Source organism: Mizuhopecten yessoensis, unplaced genomic scaffold, assembly GCF_002113885.1.
Source record: "Mizuhopecten yessoensis strain PY_sf001 unplaced genomic scaffold, ASM211388v2 scaffold2137, whole genome shotgun sequence".
NCBI lineage: Eukaryota > Metazoa > Mollusca > Bivalvia > Pectinida > Pectinidae > Mizuhopecten > Mizuhopecten yessoensis.
This window is the reverse complement of record NW_018404396.1, coordinates 931,272-949,387: the sequence shown is the minus strand read 5'-3', so window position 1 is coordinate 949,387 and position 18,116 is coordinate 931,272. Positions and strand designations below refer to the sequence as shown.

At 36.9% G+C, this 18,116-nt stretch overlaps 1 non-coding gene across 1 annotated transcript; it reads left to right on the top strand.

The window, feature by feature from the left end:
• The first annotated feature begins 15,385 nt into the window (after positions 1 to 15,385).
• On the top strand, positions 15,386 to 15,467 carry Trnas-gcu. Its single transcript has one exon. It is a non-coding gene; the product is annotated as a tRNA-Ser (tRNA).
• The last annotated feature ends 2,649 nt before the right edge of the window (positions 15,468 to 18,116 follow it).

The window sequence follows — 18,116 nt, the reverse complement described above, 5'->3', positions numbered from 1 at the left end:
CATATACACAACATTAGCTGTATTGTAAAGCCATATACACAACATAAGCTTGTCTTAAAGCCATATACACAACATTAGCTTGTCTTAAAGCCATATACACAACATTAACTCTCTCTTCAAGCCATATACACAACATTTGCTGTATCTTAAAGCCATATTCACAACATTTGCTGTATCTTAAAGCCATATACACAACATTAGCTCTCTCTTAAAGCCATATACACAACATTTGCTGTATCTTAAAGCCATATACACAACATTTGCTCTATCTTAAAGCCATATACACAACATTTACTCTATCTTAAAGCCATATACACAACATTTGCTTATTTTAAAGCCATATATACAGAATTAGCTCTATCTTAAAGCTTTTTACACAACAACATTAGCTGTATCTTAACACAAAACAGATTTGCTGTATACCAAAGTTCTTTAAACAACAACATTTGCTGTATCTTTAATAAGTTCTTTACACAAGGTTTGCTGTATCTTAAAACTCTTACTATTATACAGCATGATTTGCTATCTCTTAAAGCGTTATATAAATTAAGGTTTGCTGTACTCTGAAAGCCTTATTAGCATATACACAAGGTTTTATACCATATTATTTGCTGAATAACTGTTTGTATTCACCTCACGGCACAAAAACCAACATACCAGAGTATGATTTCTTAGAAATGATGTTTTTATTCCCAAACAGGATTTCCTATATGTCTCTTCAATGAGGCAAATAAACCAGTCCCATAACCACAGAGTTTGACATCCCTTACCATTTATCCTCGCCAGCACACAGCCAGCACATCGTGACATTAGCACTTTGTGGTTTTATTCCTTGCCAAATTCCTTAGAGAATCGTTGATTCACAACGCCATCAGATTCCTTCACCACAGTGGATCTCTGCAGACCCGTAAAATCCTCAGTGATAGCAATAACAATGCAGACACAATCAGAAGGATACCTGCAATTGTATTGTTGTATTGTAGGTTCATTTATAACAGAATCAGCGTTTGAAATGGTGTCAAATAAATAGAAGTATGTTTAATGTAAAACAATCCCATATATAATGGTCCTCGTCGAGACATCCTCTTGCAAACAGGAAGCCCATTGTCAGACATTTTTCCTGGTATATTACATCGTGACCGACCTTCTAACTGCCACTTTATAAAGCACATCAGACTTGTAAGTGATCGGTATTCAAACGACAGGTGACGGGAGAAAAGCGCTCGGCAAACAATTACAACGAAATTATCCATCACATTAATTTGTAATAAAAATATTTCAAATGTAAGATAGAAACAGGCTGTAATGTCATGGCAATTACACAATTGTGATCATGAGTACAATGTCTACAAATGTTCATTAAAAATGGTCCAGTCATATGAACAGATCACCAACTTGATTCCCGATAACCAGTACCCATAATTTCAATGCATACAGTATAATAACTAGCCGCAACAAATATAAGATACCTTCTTCTGATTGTGATTTTCTACCGTCTCATTCTTCAAAAAGGTTATATAAACTTTATTTACTTTACAGCAATTATGAAACACTCTTGTTGGCCCAGATTTTAGTGCACAGGGGGTGGTATTGTGGGAGGAAACTGGAGTACCCAGAGAAAACCCACGTGGTCCGGCAGGTGACCCCATACCTTCATGTCCGATCGGGGAATCGAACCCCGGCCGCCCTGGTGAAAGGCAAGCACTCTCTCCACTGCACCATCTGACCACCCTAAAGGTTTAGACCATACTCTAGTGAAAACTTTGAGGACTAGTTAAGTCCTGAGTGCTGATGGTTTACTGCCTTACTCTGGTAATTTCTTCATTTTCTAAAATAATGTTTGTTCATTGTCTAAAATAATGTTACTTAATAAGGTTGTACCATTCTTTTAAAAAACTAAATAACAAACAATTATAACGAATCTTCATGAGCAGCAATTGTAAAAACAATATCTGCCACTTCTTTGATTTGAGCATTCAGAGTTTTAACTTCACATTAAATCATGCATATTTGATAACTAACACAACAAAAAATTCAAGATATTACATTTCATATTGATTTCAAGATATTTCTATATGGATGCTTTAGATTCCATGGAGTACATTGTAAAGGTTACCTAACATCACCCAGCATGTAGGGAATAGGACATGCTGTCTGGTGAAAGGTTTCAACATTTTTCACCAGTGTCTGACAGCAAGTACCAAAGTGGCACAGGGTGAAGGGGTGGTGGCCTGGCACCAAGTTAACCTCCACATTGCCAGCATGGAGGGACAGACAAATTGATACTAACAACACTTGTTGGGTATCATTAATACATAACATCTCTCGGCTTCGAGAGAAACAAAATTGGTCTAACTAGTTTGGAATGATATTGAAATGCCAAAGTGGCACATGCTAAAACGTGAGAATATTACATCATTATTAAAGTGAAATCTTTCATAATTGAATTCCAACAGAATGCATTATCAAATCTCTAACCTTTTCATATAGAAGCCATTTTAGACAAAAACCTTCCAATGAAAACGCGCTGCGACAAAGCAAGGAACCATGGCTCAGCGTGTTTACAATTTTATCACATTATGCTCTTGTTATACAGTGAATATAAAATGTCTATAGGTGAAACCTGTTAAAAAATTTAAAAAATGTGGCATTATCCCCCGAACACTACTCTTCCTAACAGAGAACAAAGTATACATTACAGCATCTGGTCTGGTTGAAAGAAAAGAACAATGCATGGTCAGAAAATTCAAACCTTGCATATTTATATGGGTGGAAATTAAAACACTGTATTGATATAATGATGGCAAACTCTGAATAGTCCAATGTAAATTGATGTCCTGCTCAGTAAACAGACAATTTAGCATTTTTGATTATTTGTTCCCATGATTAAAGTAAGAATATTAAAACAGCAAAAGGCACAACTACCAGGTAGTTTGATATGAGTACAGAGTTTTGAACAGATACATGAAACGGTTTTGGACTTGTTGGTGTGACAAAGATCGCCAACATGGTCCATATCTATATATGTCAGTGTATTATGGTATATTTTGTACATATATATACAGACCATGGGGTTGAGGATCTGTGCTATGCCCCTGTGCTGATGGACAGTCACACACTAAACTTATTTAACTAATGTTTAAATCTTATAACTGTACTTCAGGATTGTTATTTTTAAAGAGATTCTCCTTTTCCAGTATGCCTTATTGAGTCCAAAAGTCCAAACAATCCAAACGTATGTTATTACTAATGTAAATACAATGTATCATGAAATATTTGCCGAAGATACTTTTTATAGAAATGATCCACTTTAATGAGTCTTAGGATGCATTTTACAAAATCAACAGTTTTTTGCATATGTGAGAATGTATTTGAAAACAAAAATAGAAAAGGAAGAATTTAACAAAAACAGCAGGGATCAAATTCACTACACTATCAAGCCTACAAAAACTATTATTTGCATAACATAACAAGAGGCCCAATGGGCCTGCATCGCTCACCTGGTATTAATCTCACAATTGTAACCTTAAAAGAGGACTAAAACAAAGCTACAGGCAAAATATCAGCGTCTTGACCTAAAGTTTAAAGTAATTCAGAAAAAATGGGCAAAGGTCATTCATTTGTACAACTTGGTAGCCCTTCATCCCAGCCTCTCGGTTATTCAGAAGAAGTCGTTTAAAGGTTTAAAACATATTTGACCCCAGTGACCTTGAATATAAATCAAGGTCTTTTCTTTGAACAACTTGGTAGCCCTTCATTTCAGCATGATACTGGCCAAATATCATCACCCTAGGCCTTTCGGTTATTCGGAAGAAGTCGTTTAAAGGTTTTAAACATATTTGACCCCATTGACCTTGAATATAAATCAAGGTCATTTATTTGAACAAACTAGGTAGCCCTTAATTTCAGCATGTTACTGGCCAAATATCATCACCCTAAGCCTCTTGGTTATTCAGAAGAAGTCGTTTAAAGCTTTTAAAGATATTTGACCCCAGTGACCTTGAATATAAATAAGGTCATTTATTTGAACAAACTTGATAGCCTTTCATCCCAGCATGTTACTGGTCAAATATCTTCACCCTAGGCCTCTCAGTTATTTAGAAGATGTCGTTTAAAGGTTTTAAACATATTTGACCCCAGTGACCTTGAATATAAATCAAAGTCATTTATTTGAACAAACTTGGTAGCCCTTCATTTCAGCATATTACTGGCCAAATATTATCACCTTTCGGTTATTCAGAAGAAGTCGTTTAAAGGTTTTTAACATATTTCACCCGTGACCTTGAATATAAATCAAGGTCATTTATTTGAACAAACTTGGTAGCCCTTCATTTCAGCATATTACTGGCTAAATATCATCACCCTAAGCCTCTTGGTTATTCAGAAGAAGTCGTTTGAAGGTTTTTAACATTTTTCACCCGTGACCTTGAATATAAATCAAGGTCATTTATTTGAACAAACTTGGAAGCGCTTCATCCAAGCATGTTACTGGCAAAATATCATCACCCTAGGCCTCTTGGTTATTCAGAAGAAGTTGTTAAAGATTTTAACATATTTGACTCCTGTGACCTTGAAAATGGTTGAAGGTCATTTATTTGAACAAACTTGGTAGCCCTTCATCCCAGCATGCTTCTGGCCAAATATCATTACCCTAGCCTTTTTGGTTACTGAGAAGAAGTTGTTTAAACTTAAAAGTTGACGACGGACGATGGACAACGGACGACAGGCGCCGCACCACGGCATAAGCTCACTTGGCCCTTCGGGCCAGGTGAGCTAAAAAAGAGAGATGCATACCTTCACAAGGAAAGTAACTCTATGCGAAGTCCCTTTTGCTGCTTTATCTTCTGTATATAAGGGAGACTACTCCTAGTCAAAAAACAGCTCGGAAGTGGAACTTTTCTTCACGATTATAATTAGTGCAGTGGTACCCTTTAAAGATGTCTGACCAAAAAAAAATTGTTATGATGTATCCAAAGCTGTTTAACAGACCTAAAGTACGCCCAAGAGAGTTTTTATTGGCTTTTGAGGCATTGAATAGACTAGTATTGTTATTTAATCAGCCTATTTCGGGAAGTAAAACAAAACAACTCAAGTACAGTGCATATGAACTTAGATAGTGCGGAGAGGTTAAACTTCATACAAACAAAGAACCAGACAGCCATGGATGAAAACCAATAGGTTTTCTTTACTAAAACATGCTCTGATTGGCTATATATATATGGAACATACAATCAAATCATTCTTTATTTAGCTATGAAAGTTACTGAAGTAATTGTCAAGCATGTCTAGATTAGAAATTTAATCTTTCTTCAGAAAAGTGGACACACTTTTCATTTGGTCCATTAAACTTACACAATTTGTCGGTCAGACCATACATTTATTCGCAATGACTGAAATTCCTATAGCTTGAAGAGCAATGTTCTCTGTATCACCCTGGCAGTTGTCGGGATTTTCGAAAAAAGAAATTTAATCTCCAGAGTTAGAAAGATTGACAGACAAGATTTTCCTCCAACAACTTTAGTGGTAGGCTTAATGACAAATCTGCATACTCTGGCATAATAGATACATTCCACCCTGTCACCATCAACTCTCACATCCCATTTTTATTTTCAACAAGCTCACAATGTATATTAATGTAAATGCATGTCTGGTGATTCAATTTGTTCCTGTATGCCATGATATATTGAAGCCTATTAAAATATATTCTAACCAAAAATGACTTGGTGTAATACGTGGAACCTTTTGATGCATCCTCAAGATTCCCGGGGTTACATCCATCAATGTTCTCTACACCCCTGGTGTCATGACAACATTGAAGAAACACGGTTAGCTATTCGATTTGTTTCATGCAAACAAAAAACTCACCAATAATTAGGCTGTTACCTGTTCTCTAAAGATTACAGAGGAGCAACTTCCAACTTCAAAGCCAGTCAGTTTTAATGTTACACTCCTGTGTTTTTGTTTTGATGCACATACAAGGATCAAATTAGTCTTCTTCCATCATCTACAAGGTGGCATGTACAAAGCATTTCATCATGACATATTCCAGGGGTGCAAAGGAGGTGAGTGAGCATAATCCCTGGAATTTTGAGGATGCCAGCTTTAACGCAGGTAGTGTCAGAATTTACTACATTTACCATCAAGCTGAAACTGCCTTAGTTACGACTGATTCCATTAGCTGATTGATTTAAACATTTTATTGAACCACTTCATGTGATTCTTCATCTTGTAAAATCACATTCTGTCCTATACAATTTACTAATTAGCATCTTGATGATTAGAAATTGAAATATCCCAACAAATTTTCATCATAACAGCACCTTTTATTGAATGCAGAATTATTATAGAATCAAGAAGCATTTGTTCAAACTAGAATAACATGTTTGCAAAACACAAGATGAAATATGTAAAATATACCTCAAATCTGCTTAGTAATTAGTTATCAAAATTCACTTCTTTACCATCAATGATAAGAATATATTTTCTTAAAGTTTTAACAGGAGTTATCTCCCATTATGTTTAAATGTCAAAAATCTATGAACAGATCTGTTTATTTACTCTGATGACCATATCGATAATGTCCAAGCAATATCTTGTCAAGATTGAATAGCTTATTAAATAGTTTAAAGCAACCAATTTTTTTTTTTTTTACATCCTATTAACAGCTGTTATGGTCATTTAAGGACGTGCCAGATTTTGGTGGTGGAGGAAAGTCGGAGTTCCCAGAGAAAACCACTGACCTACGGTCAGTACCTGGTATACCTTTGAGTGTTACAAGATCTAATCACTTAGATCTAATCTTACTCTATGATGCAACAAATCATAATGTGACAACAAATCATGTTAAGTTGAGTACATACAAACCTGAAACCACCACTCCCCCCTAACCCAGCCCCTAGTGTATACAGGTACAAACTTCAAACAAACCTGGAACCACCACTCCCCCCTAACCCAGCCCCTAGTGTATACAGGTACAAACTTCAAACAAACCTGGAACCACCACTCCCCCCTAACCCAGCCCCTAGTGTATACAGGTACAAACTTCAAACAAACCTGGAACCACCACTCCCCCCTAACCCAGCCCCTAGTGTATACAGGTACAAACTTAAAACAAACCTGGAACCACCACTCCCCCCTAACCCATCCCCTAGTGTATACAGGTACAAACTGCAAACAAACCTGGAACCACCACTCCCCCCTAACTCAGCCCCTAGTGTATACAGGTACAAACTTCAAACAAACCCCCAAACCCTATAGTACACCTCTCGCCTCTTAATTTTAGGTGAACTGCATTCTTCTAGTGAAATGCAAGGTAAGACAATTTTAGGCTTTCTGTTAGGATCATCATACATTCATTGACTGTCTACCAAATGTTGCTAAAAAGAACTATTCATGCTCATCAGTGCATAATGAAAAGATGAAATGAAAAATTAATTTTGCACGTTTATAAAGGTAGGTATTTATACATAGGTAATTAATATAACGTTTACAATTAGCTGATTAGATTATGAGCACATTTACTGTCCAACCTCATCCATCATTTTGAAAATATAAAGTCCATGTTGATTCCACCTCACAGTATTTAACAGTGATATACAATATCAAAGTACTAGCCCAAAGGCAGTTTTTAAAAATTCTACGAACCCAACCTATATTTTCATAGTAAATAATATAAATATTCGCTATAGCCCTAGCTTCAGGCTACTCATAATGAAATTACACACTTCTGACTTAATTTAGAACATGGATAACAAATCCTCCTTCCCTTGGGTCGATTTTTTTTATGTTTCAGGTAACACGACTGAAAACAATAGGGTAGGTCGGTCAGATTTTTTTTATTTTTTTTATTTTTTTTTTGAGGGGTGGGGGATGGCTTATTAAAGAAATTACAAAAATTACCAAACAAATTTTTAGGTATTTTAGATAATAACATAGGATTTAAATTTGGTTTTGATACCTGCCTATGAAGCAGATAGGGTATATATACAGTAGTCTTGATTGTTCGTCCAGTAATTTAAAAACTACGGTCCGTCAGGGTACCTGAAATATACAATTTGTTTTGGCCTTAGCTAAATTTAAACACAAGATAAATCTGTTGTTAGGCGAACAGTACACCCCTGATTTGATTTAAAATATGGATTTTATAGCAACAACACATCCCCCTTCCCTCTGCTAAATATAATCATTGAACAAAAAGATGTCCTTATGTTTATGTCATTTGATTATAATCATCTGTTTGAATGAGAGGTGTAATTTCAAACAATACTCAGGAGATTTATGATTCAGGCTATTCCGACTACTTCTCAATATCAGTGGCTATATCACATGTCCAGTAACTTGTCGTGAATGCCACTGATTAACATAATACTGGGGTGAATCGGGGAACAAGAAATTGGGCCGATTGTCAAACAAAGCATATCCATGAAATACATGTATCAGATACAGAAATTAAGTGTTAGTAGTTCCGCCTTTATGAGTAATATGATTTATGAATGTAACAGATGGACACATGTAAATAGAGGTGACCCCTATATCCATATCAACGGTACAATAGACATAAAACAATGATAGATCTTTACAGGAAATGAACATTCAATGCCTATTAACAAAAATTAATTTGTCAAGAGTACCACGTAGGCAGGTACTTTTTTCCCCCCAAGAGAAGTTTGTTAAGTGATTCCTTTATTGAAAATACCCTTTATAGTGCTGACCAATACTTAAGTTGTTATGGTGAACCATTGCAGCACAGTTGAAATAGTCTGAAATATTTCCCAGAGTTGTTTGAACCCACCAGAGTTCTCATGCCCTTAGCCAGTGTAATATAATCAAGATAAGAACAACATTTTTTAACAACTTTATTTAGTTCTACTTATTGATAATTACACATTAATAAATGAAATCAACATTACTTTTTCAACCCGTGTAACAGCCACTTTCAACAAAGCCAAAAACATGGCATTTTTGTGTTTATATCCATCGCTATTGAGAATGTCCCCAACTCATACTTTTTATATTTCTGTATTCAATCCATGATAAAGATCATTGTTTCTCAGCAACACATAGAAAGCTCTGAGCCAATACTCAAAATCCTCGCATTGACAGAGAAAACCAACTTTAGTCAGTGATGTATCAGGGGCTGGTCGGGGAAAAATTGTCATATTTGCTAAAATGGCATACACATGTTTAAAATACCTTCTTATGAAATATACCGATTCAAATTTTGCTGAAATTCACTCCCTAAGAGTAAAAATTATAATTATATTAAAGAAATCCAAAACGTCACCTGACAGTCTAAAACTCTCAATTGACCCAGAACAGTGATGTAATTTTACCGCATGCGTGTCATCAACAAGGCCAAATGTAAACATTGCGGCGAAAGAAAAAGATGCATGCAAAAGTCATGACAGGCACGAGGTATCAATACCGTTATATATAACAACAACATATAGGTAGGAATACTACACTTGCATCATACATGACCTTTGAAAACAATTATTTACGTATAGCATTGCTGTCTTGTCCGCTAGTTGAGTCCGACATGGCTGATAGACGGCGTGCTATTGTTGTTATCTTCACTGCCTCACTTTCGAAACAACCACGTGACATATATAAATAAATCTGCGCTAAATTTACGCGGGGCTTCCCGAGATTTCAGTGGTCAAAACTGGACATTGCAAGTAGACCTCGACCATCATATTGCCGTGGTATAACTTTTGGAAGGCCAGAGAACGCATTTAGACCCATTTATTTTGTATTTTTTTCCCCGACCAGCCCCTTTAATGTGTCCTATCGCTCTATGACATTTCAGACCAGACATTTGATATTGTCTGAGGCATTTACTGTTTGAAAAATACTTTAATGCCGACGATAACTTGAAAGCTCACTTGGTAGCTAGTCTTTGTACCGATTCTAGCAGCTCAATGTCCTTTAGTTTCTATGGATTCCCGATACAAACAGCATACACAACATGTAGTCCTAATGCTCCAAATAGTTCAGCAAACATTTTTTTTTTAATTTAAACATTGTAAGACCTTCAATGAGTTTTCTTCTTCCTCCATGAGCATCAGAACTCAAAGGATTGACTGTGTTTGTTGCTGTCACAATTTTGAGTTCATCAATTTCATTGGTTCAGTTCACAGTGATTCCCAAGTCCTTTTCAGATGTTAGGCATATTGTAACTTTCTAGTATATGATTTCATGACAGGGTCAAGAGAAGAACATTCAGTAAGAAAGTAATTGTGTACTTGTTATGCCCTTGCCATAAAATAAAGGGGGGGCATATATAGTGATGCCAATGTCTGTTACATCCCGTCCCGTTGTTATTCAATGTAAACATTCTAGCAACTTCATTTTTTGACGGATTTTGATCAAAATTATATAAAGGTCAAGTATGAGAATACCTCTGACATCTTTGTGTTTCAGAGTATAAAGGTCAAGCATAAGGTCACAGGAACCTGAGAATTCGTCGCAAGTTATGGTATGTTTGGATCTATTGTGATGTGTATATAGAGTACTGGTAATACAATTGTACAAAATGTATTAGATATATTAAGGCTTTAGATCAACACTACATAAAAATGCCATCCCATCTGATGGTATATTCTAGAAGATTGGAAAGCTCCTGATGTCAAAAAATTTACCCCTACTAAACAACTTTCCTTTAACAAAATTAAAATTTCTGGTTAGTATATACAAAAACACTGAAATGGCACTCCTTTTTGAAGAAAATGGAGATCATGTCTGCATATTTAGAAGAATACATTTTATACTGATATTTAGAGATGATCATGTTGCCATTCCATATAAGTGGTGGATCTATATACCGATATACCATGATCTCGGTACTGTGGGGCTTTTTGATATACAAATGTATCAATAAGCGAGTTGGACTTTTCAGTACATATTTTAAACAAGAGGCCCAATGGGCCTGTATCACTCACCTGGTATTAATCTGACAATTGTAACCTTAAGAGTGGACTAAAATAAAGCTACAGGCAAAATATCAGTGTCTTGACTTAAGTCATTCAAAAGAACCTGTTAAAAGATTAAAACACATTTGACCCCTGTGACCTTAAAAGCCAAACATGGACATTAAATTGAACAAACTCTATAGCCTTCCTCACAGAATGGTACTTGTCAAACATCACCCTAATGGCCCTATACCTTTTGTTTATTGAGGTTACTTTTAAAGATTTATGCACCGTGGACCAGATGTGACCTTGAAAGTATGTCAAGGTCATTCACATGAATAACCGATCACCCTGGAACCTGAAGTTATTCAGAAGTTGTTTTTAAGTGTTTTTAAGACAAATAACCCCTGTGACCTTGAATATAAGCGAAGGTCATTCATTTGAACAAACTCTGTAGCCCTTTATCTAAGCAAGCTACTGGCCAAATATCTTCAGCCTGGGCCTCTTGGTTATTTAGAGGAAGTTGTTTAATATTTTAAACATATTTGACCCCTGTGACCTTGACAATAGGCAAAGGTCATTATTTGAACAAACTTGGTAGCTCTTCATCCCAGCATGCTACTAGCCCAATTGTATCAGCCTGGGTCTCTTGGTTATTAAGAAGAAGTTGTTAAACATTTTCAACATATATGACCCCTGTGACCTTGAATATGGGCAAAGATTTTTTCTTAGGAACTTATCAGCCAAATATCAGGCCTCTAGGCCTTTTGGTTGATCAGAAGAAGTCGTTTAAAGGTTTCAACAAATTTGACCCCTGTGACCTTGAATATGGGCAAAGGTCATTTCCTTTCACAAATTTTGTTGGGCTTCATCCTAGAAACCTATCAGCCAAATATCACACTCCTGGGCCTTTTGGTTAATCAGAAGAAGTTGTTTGAAGGTTTTAACAAATTTGACCCCCGTGACCTTGAATATGGGTCAAAATAATTTCTTTTCGCAATCTTTGTCAGTCTTCATCCTAGGAACCTTTCAGCCAGATATCACGCTTCTGGGCCTTTTGGTTAATCAGAAGAAGTCGTTTATAATTTATAACAAATTTGACCCCTGTGACCTTGAATATGGGTCAAGGTCATTTCTATTTCAAACTTTGTTGGGCTTCATCCCAGCAACCAACCAGCCCAATATCATGACATTTGGCTTGTTGGTTATTGAGAAGAAGTTGTTAAAATGGAAAAGTTGACGCCGGACGGACGACGCGCCACGGCTTAAGCTTACAGGTGAGCTAAAAATATTCTAACAATTTTATCAATACACCAATACATATTGCATATTGAAACATTATTGATCAATCTTAATTGTATTGAAAATATCTTATCAAGATCCCGTCCTATTCCATATCCTACTCCGTATCAACCCATGACCTCCATATCTGCCCGAGGACAGATATGCGTCCTGGGTTGATATGTGGTAGGATTAATAAAATCTATTATCAGTAACCGAGCGAGATCGGTATTTCTCTTACCCTGGACAGGTCTATTCGCACTTTTACCGGTGTGAGATTAATAGAATCTATCATCCCTCGGGATGAGATATTTTTTTCGGTTTAGCACTCGGCAAAGCCTCATGCTAAACCTAAAACAAGAGGCCCAATGGGCCTGCATCGCTCACCTGGTATAAANTCACCCTTTGGTTGAGATATCTCTGTCTACATCACACAGGAGTGATTGATTATTTTTCTCCCACATTTTCATACCATAAAAAATACCTTCACTGCGAAGTTGTATTTTGACCCCAATGCACCAAACTATCATCAATTAAATTCATCAACAATTCTTCCCTTTTCACCATTTTTTCCTACGGCAACACTTTCGCCTATTTTGAACTGTCGGAATGCTGAGCTTGCTATGTTTTGTTTACATGTGTATTATACATGTGTGTAAAAAGTGATGATGTAATCGGTTTTGCTAAAAGTGCACAGGGTGACAGGTCATGTTGAAAGAAGTGCGATGTCTGTGACGTAATAGCGTGTGTCAGCTGTCTAGATTGAGGTAGATCAAGACAGGTTTATCTTTTCCCTACCAAAAACGGGAATGTACCTGTGAAGTTTGGGAGAAATCCTTCTCTCACTCTAGGGTTGAGACAGGGGGATTCCCTATTCATAACAATGGTATGACGTCACGTCAACAATCCATCAACATCACATCAACCCTGAACTTTGTAATGTTAACATTACATTATGTTTATTATACACGATGGGAGTACAGGGTAAGAGAAAAAGAATCATTCAACCCCTTTGGGATAAGATAGAGGAATCTCAACCCTCAGGGAAAGATTCTTAAGTTGCCAAACACTAAGCAAAGCCTTGTGTTTAGCAAACACTCAGCAAAGCCTTGTGTTTAGCAACTTAAGAATCTCGAAGGGGGCGAGAGATTCTATTAATCTCAGCCCCGGGCTAAGATTCTGAAACATCTCAACATCGGCTTATGCCTCAATTTGGATTATGTTACAGAATCTCGACTGAGATAACCTGATCTCGCTCAGTTACAGGTTATAGAATATTTTTTCTTGCACATTTTAGTTCGAAAAAAATATTCAATTTTGCTTAAGATTACAAATATCCCGCCTAGATCTGGGGCCTCAACTACATATGGGCTCTACACTACTAAATCTACATTTGAATGCTTCCGCATAAAAATGTAGTCCGTCGAGCCGTTATCGTGCGGATGAATACATAGCTGTGTAAAAATTCCGCGAAATGTCACGTAAAGGTACCAGACAGATCGGACAAGATAGAAAAAATCTAGCATGACGTATGACATGGGATATCTCTGTCTGAGGTGCAAGAAATATCGGTCAAGTTAAAATAATTAGCAATAACACAGATTGAGTGTAAACATGGCATGATTTTCAAGAAATATGTAAAACTGGAAGTAAAACAGATATGGCATATGCTGGCCAGATATATAGCGTGTCCAGGTGGATATGGGTCTATCTGGGATATAGCCTCTGCACAGGAAGCAGTATTGCACACACATGGTGCCGTGGGAGCGGTGATCGCTAACATGCACAGTCATTACTGTGTGCAATCAAGCGTGAGCTTCAGACCACTCACTCTCCCAAGAATTTGGTTCGATCCCCAGTGGTGGCAGAAAAAGAGTGTGATATCCCTCTGATGGCACGGTGGTTTACCCCTGTGGGTTTTCCTCAACCACAAAAAACAACATTTGTTCCCTTAACAGCGTCGTACGTTTGTTGTTGACACTTTACATGACGTTAAATAAAGATTATTAATTCATTTATTTATTACAAATCAACCCTTAATATCACAGGTAATTACATAATGAAAATGTAATTGAAAGAAAAAATCCAACCTTGTCAATATCACCAATGGAAATTACAAAGAGAAAGTTAAGTGGGGTTAATTTTTGACATTATATATAAGAGCTTTCGGGTGCGACGAATCTAGTGTAAATCTAGTGTAAATCATCGGCGGGGCTAGCATTTTCACGATGTTGATCTAAACCCTTTAAATGGCCAGCGTTACATTCTAAACAACACGACAGGTCCAAACACACCTGTAACAAAATCTCAAGTGCATTTGGTTTTATTACTTTTTACATAGCAAGAACTTGTCTATATGGTGAGTCATTTCCTAGGTTAGAAAAAACAGTGAGTCAGTCTATGTTAAAATAATAAATTTTCAAAAATTCAATGAGGCAAATTGAAGAACATGTGAGTATTTGCTTCACGATTCGCAGGTAAAAATAAAACAGTGCAATACCATCGGTCCTTGTGACTGTCAAGTTTGTAGACGATCCAAGATCTAGTATACTGTTACACGTGAGGGGACGTGAGAGTTTAAACTGATAAACACACGATCACCGTTAGCCATTTAGTTTGACCGAGAAAACTCGAAAGTGATAGATTGAGATAGGACACCCGGTCACGCTTGTACAGCGGGTCGGTCATGGACAGTGCTAACGGTCATAAACACACAAGCATGATGACAGGTGCGCCTGGAGTCAACTGTGACTGTCACTACACCGCCTAATGTAATCAATAGAAAGTGTGTCTTGGTGTCAGTTAAACTAATTAACACACAGCTCATCACGACAACAACACACACAAAGACTTACCGTGCAATATGTTAACAGCAGCCCGGTCGACTTCAATCCACCGCTAAATTATGGACGACATCATAGCAGCTGACATCCTTGTGTGACCTAAAAGTGCACCGGAAATAAACTTGGCAAATGTGTCGAGCCGAAGTGTTATTAGCCCATTGCACACATGTATGCGACTGACAACTTGTGTAAAGTTGCAAACAACACACATGAAAGCAGAAGAATATTCTTAAGTTGATGCAGGTTCTAAAAAATCAATAAAAAATGCAATCTATCAAAAAATAAACGATTATGAGTACACGAGACATGTACAGTAATAACCTCTTTCAACACAGCCACTCCTCCTAACCAGACGAGGTGGCCGAGTGGTTAAGGCGATGGACTGCTAATCCATTGGGGTCTCCCCGCGTGGGTTCGAATCCCATCCTCGTCGTCGTTATTTTTTTCTCTCTGTTAATCATACATACATGATAGGTACTTTAAATGGTCTATAACACTTAAAATCTTCTGTATTTTTGAGTACAGAATTTTATTTTTGACTTAACCCTTTCACCACTGTAGACCATAATGGACTCATCAATATTCATAGGGATGAAAGGGTTAAAAACAAATACATTTTTGTCAGATGTAGATGAAAATAATCTAAAACAGATTTTCTTTTTTTCCACATTTCACTACTGGACAAATCATTCTAATGTAATTAATTTATCTGAATATCTCAACAGCAAAGACCCATTTTTTTTTCAACATTTCGTTCTGAATGAAATTTGCCACCTAAACTTTGCCTTATCCACTATCAAAAATTCTAACCATGGTTACAATTCCATATATATAATTTTATTTTTATTACATTCCATATTGTCTATATATCTATTAGATACCCTGGCTTGTAGCAATACATATGATCCTAGATACCAATAATATTTTATCAAATAGAGTGAATACTGTGATCAGCCAGGCTGAAAGAAAACCCAGATTGATTCTGTCTGTAAAACATGAAACAAGATACCCAGGGGCCTTAACAGCTTACCTTGTATTTTATTTTCAATCTAAAACCTGATGAATACCGTACCAGTTTATCAAAGGGGTTAAAAAATACAAGCTGGAAGAAGAACTTAATCTGTTTGGGTGTGTAAGAAACCAAGAGCAAGAGTGTATTCTTCATGGCGAGCAATTTTGTTCATGGTTATGGACTGGCGATCTCAACAATTTCCATGTTATGACCCAGGTAGTAAGTCCCCATGGGGTGGGTCTGAGACCTCTGGGCCAATCCTGGTATCATAAATGTCTCTTCTCTTCAAGCCTAGCTACTGTATATCCGGTTAAAGAATGGGGGGAAAATCCTCATACGAAATGTTAAGGATTTTATTCATTTACTCTCTTTTCTCTCTGCCCCTAGGTGCCCTACACTCTCCTTTTAAAAAAAAAAGTCCTCTTTGCACAAAGATGCTCTAGACCAAACTTGGTTAAAATCCCTCCATTCCTATGGAAGGAATAAGGATTTATAAGGATTTACCTCCAGATTCCCAATTTGGCCCTGCCCCTCTGCCCCCTGGGGCATCCTCCATTTGTACAAAATTCTACTGGGTCCCACTTCTTTACCATCCGAGGGGGGCACTCCCTAACCCTAAGGATGCTTCTGATTTTTACTTTAAATCCCTCCATTAGTGCGGAAGGTGGTTTTTGAAGATTTAACTCTATTTTCGCTATTTGGACCCTCTGCCGCAAGGGGGGACCAAAGATGCTCTAGCACAAATTTGGTTAAAATCTCTCCATCGGTATGGAAGGAGAAGATTTTTGAAGATTTATTTCTATTTCCCCTATTGGGCCCCATCCCTCTGCCCCCATCCTCCTTTTATACAAAATTGAGAACCTTTCGGCCAAGGATGCCCCAGACAAAATTTGTTTAAATTCGACTGAGCCATTAAGGCCTAATAGCACTTTAAAGAAATAAGAGGCCCATGGGCCTTAACGGTCACCTAATATATTTATACAGAGAGTTGATTTTGTTTTTAACATGAACAGAAATATTATTCAAAGTGACAAAAAACAATAANACTTTGTCTCAGGTGACCTAAAAAGTTGATGGACGACAGACGACATGCTGCACCATGTCATAAGTTCACCAGTCCTTTGGACCATGTGAGCTAGTTGTATGAGTGTCATGTAGACAGCCAAAGGCCTTTAAAATAACTAATACAACAGACATGATGTCATGGCTTTATGACATTGGATTTAAGACAATCAATACAATGTCATAGAAATGTGACATCAGAACTTATACAACATTACAACTAATACAACAGATATGATGTCATGGCATTGTGACATCAGAACTAAGACAGCAGATATGATGTCATGGCATTGAGACATCAGAACTAAGACAAAAGGTATGATGTCATGGCATTGTGACATCCGAACTAAGACAATAGGTATGATGTCATGGCATTGTGACATCAGAACTAAGAAAATAGGTATGATGTCACGGCATTGCGACATCAGAACTAAGTCAATAGGTATGATGTCACGGCATTGCGACATCAGAACTAAAACAATAGGTATGTGGTCACGGCATTAAGACAACAGGTATGATGTCACGGCATTGAGACATCAGAACTAAGACAATAGGTATGATGTCATTGCATTAAGACAACAGGTATGATGTCATGGCATTGTGACATCAGAATTAAGAAAATAGGTATGATGTCATGGCATTGTGACATCAGAACTAAGACAATAGGTCACGGCGTTGCGACATCAGAACTAAGTCAATAGGTATGATGTCACAGCATTGCGACATCAGAACTAAGACAATAGGTATGATGTCACGGCATTAAGACAACAGGTATGATGTCACGGCATTGAGACATCAGAACTAAGACAATAGGTATGATGTCATGGCATTAAGACAATATTTATGATGTCATGGCATTGTGACATCAGAATTAAGACAATATGTATGATGTCATGGCATTGTGACATCAGAATTAAGACAATAGGTATGATGTCATGGCATTGTGACATCAGAATTAAGACAATAGGTATGATGTCATGGCATTGTGACATCAGAACTAAGACAATA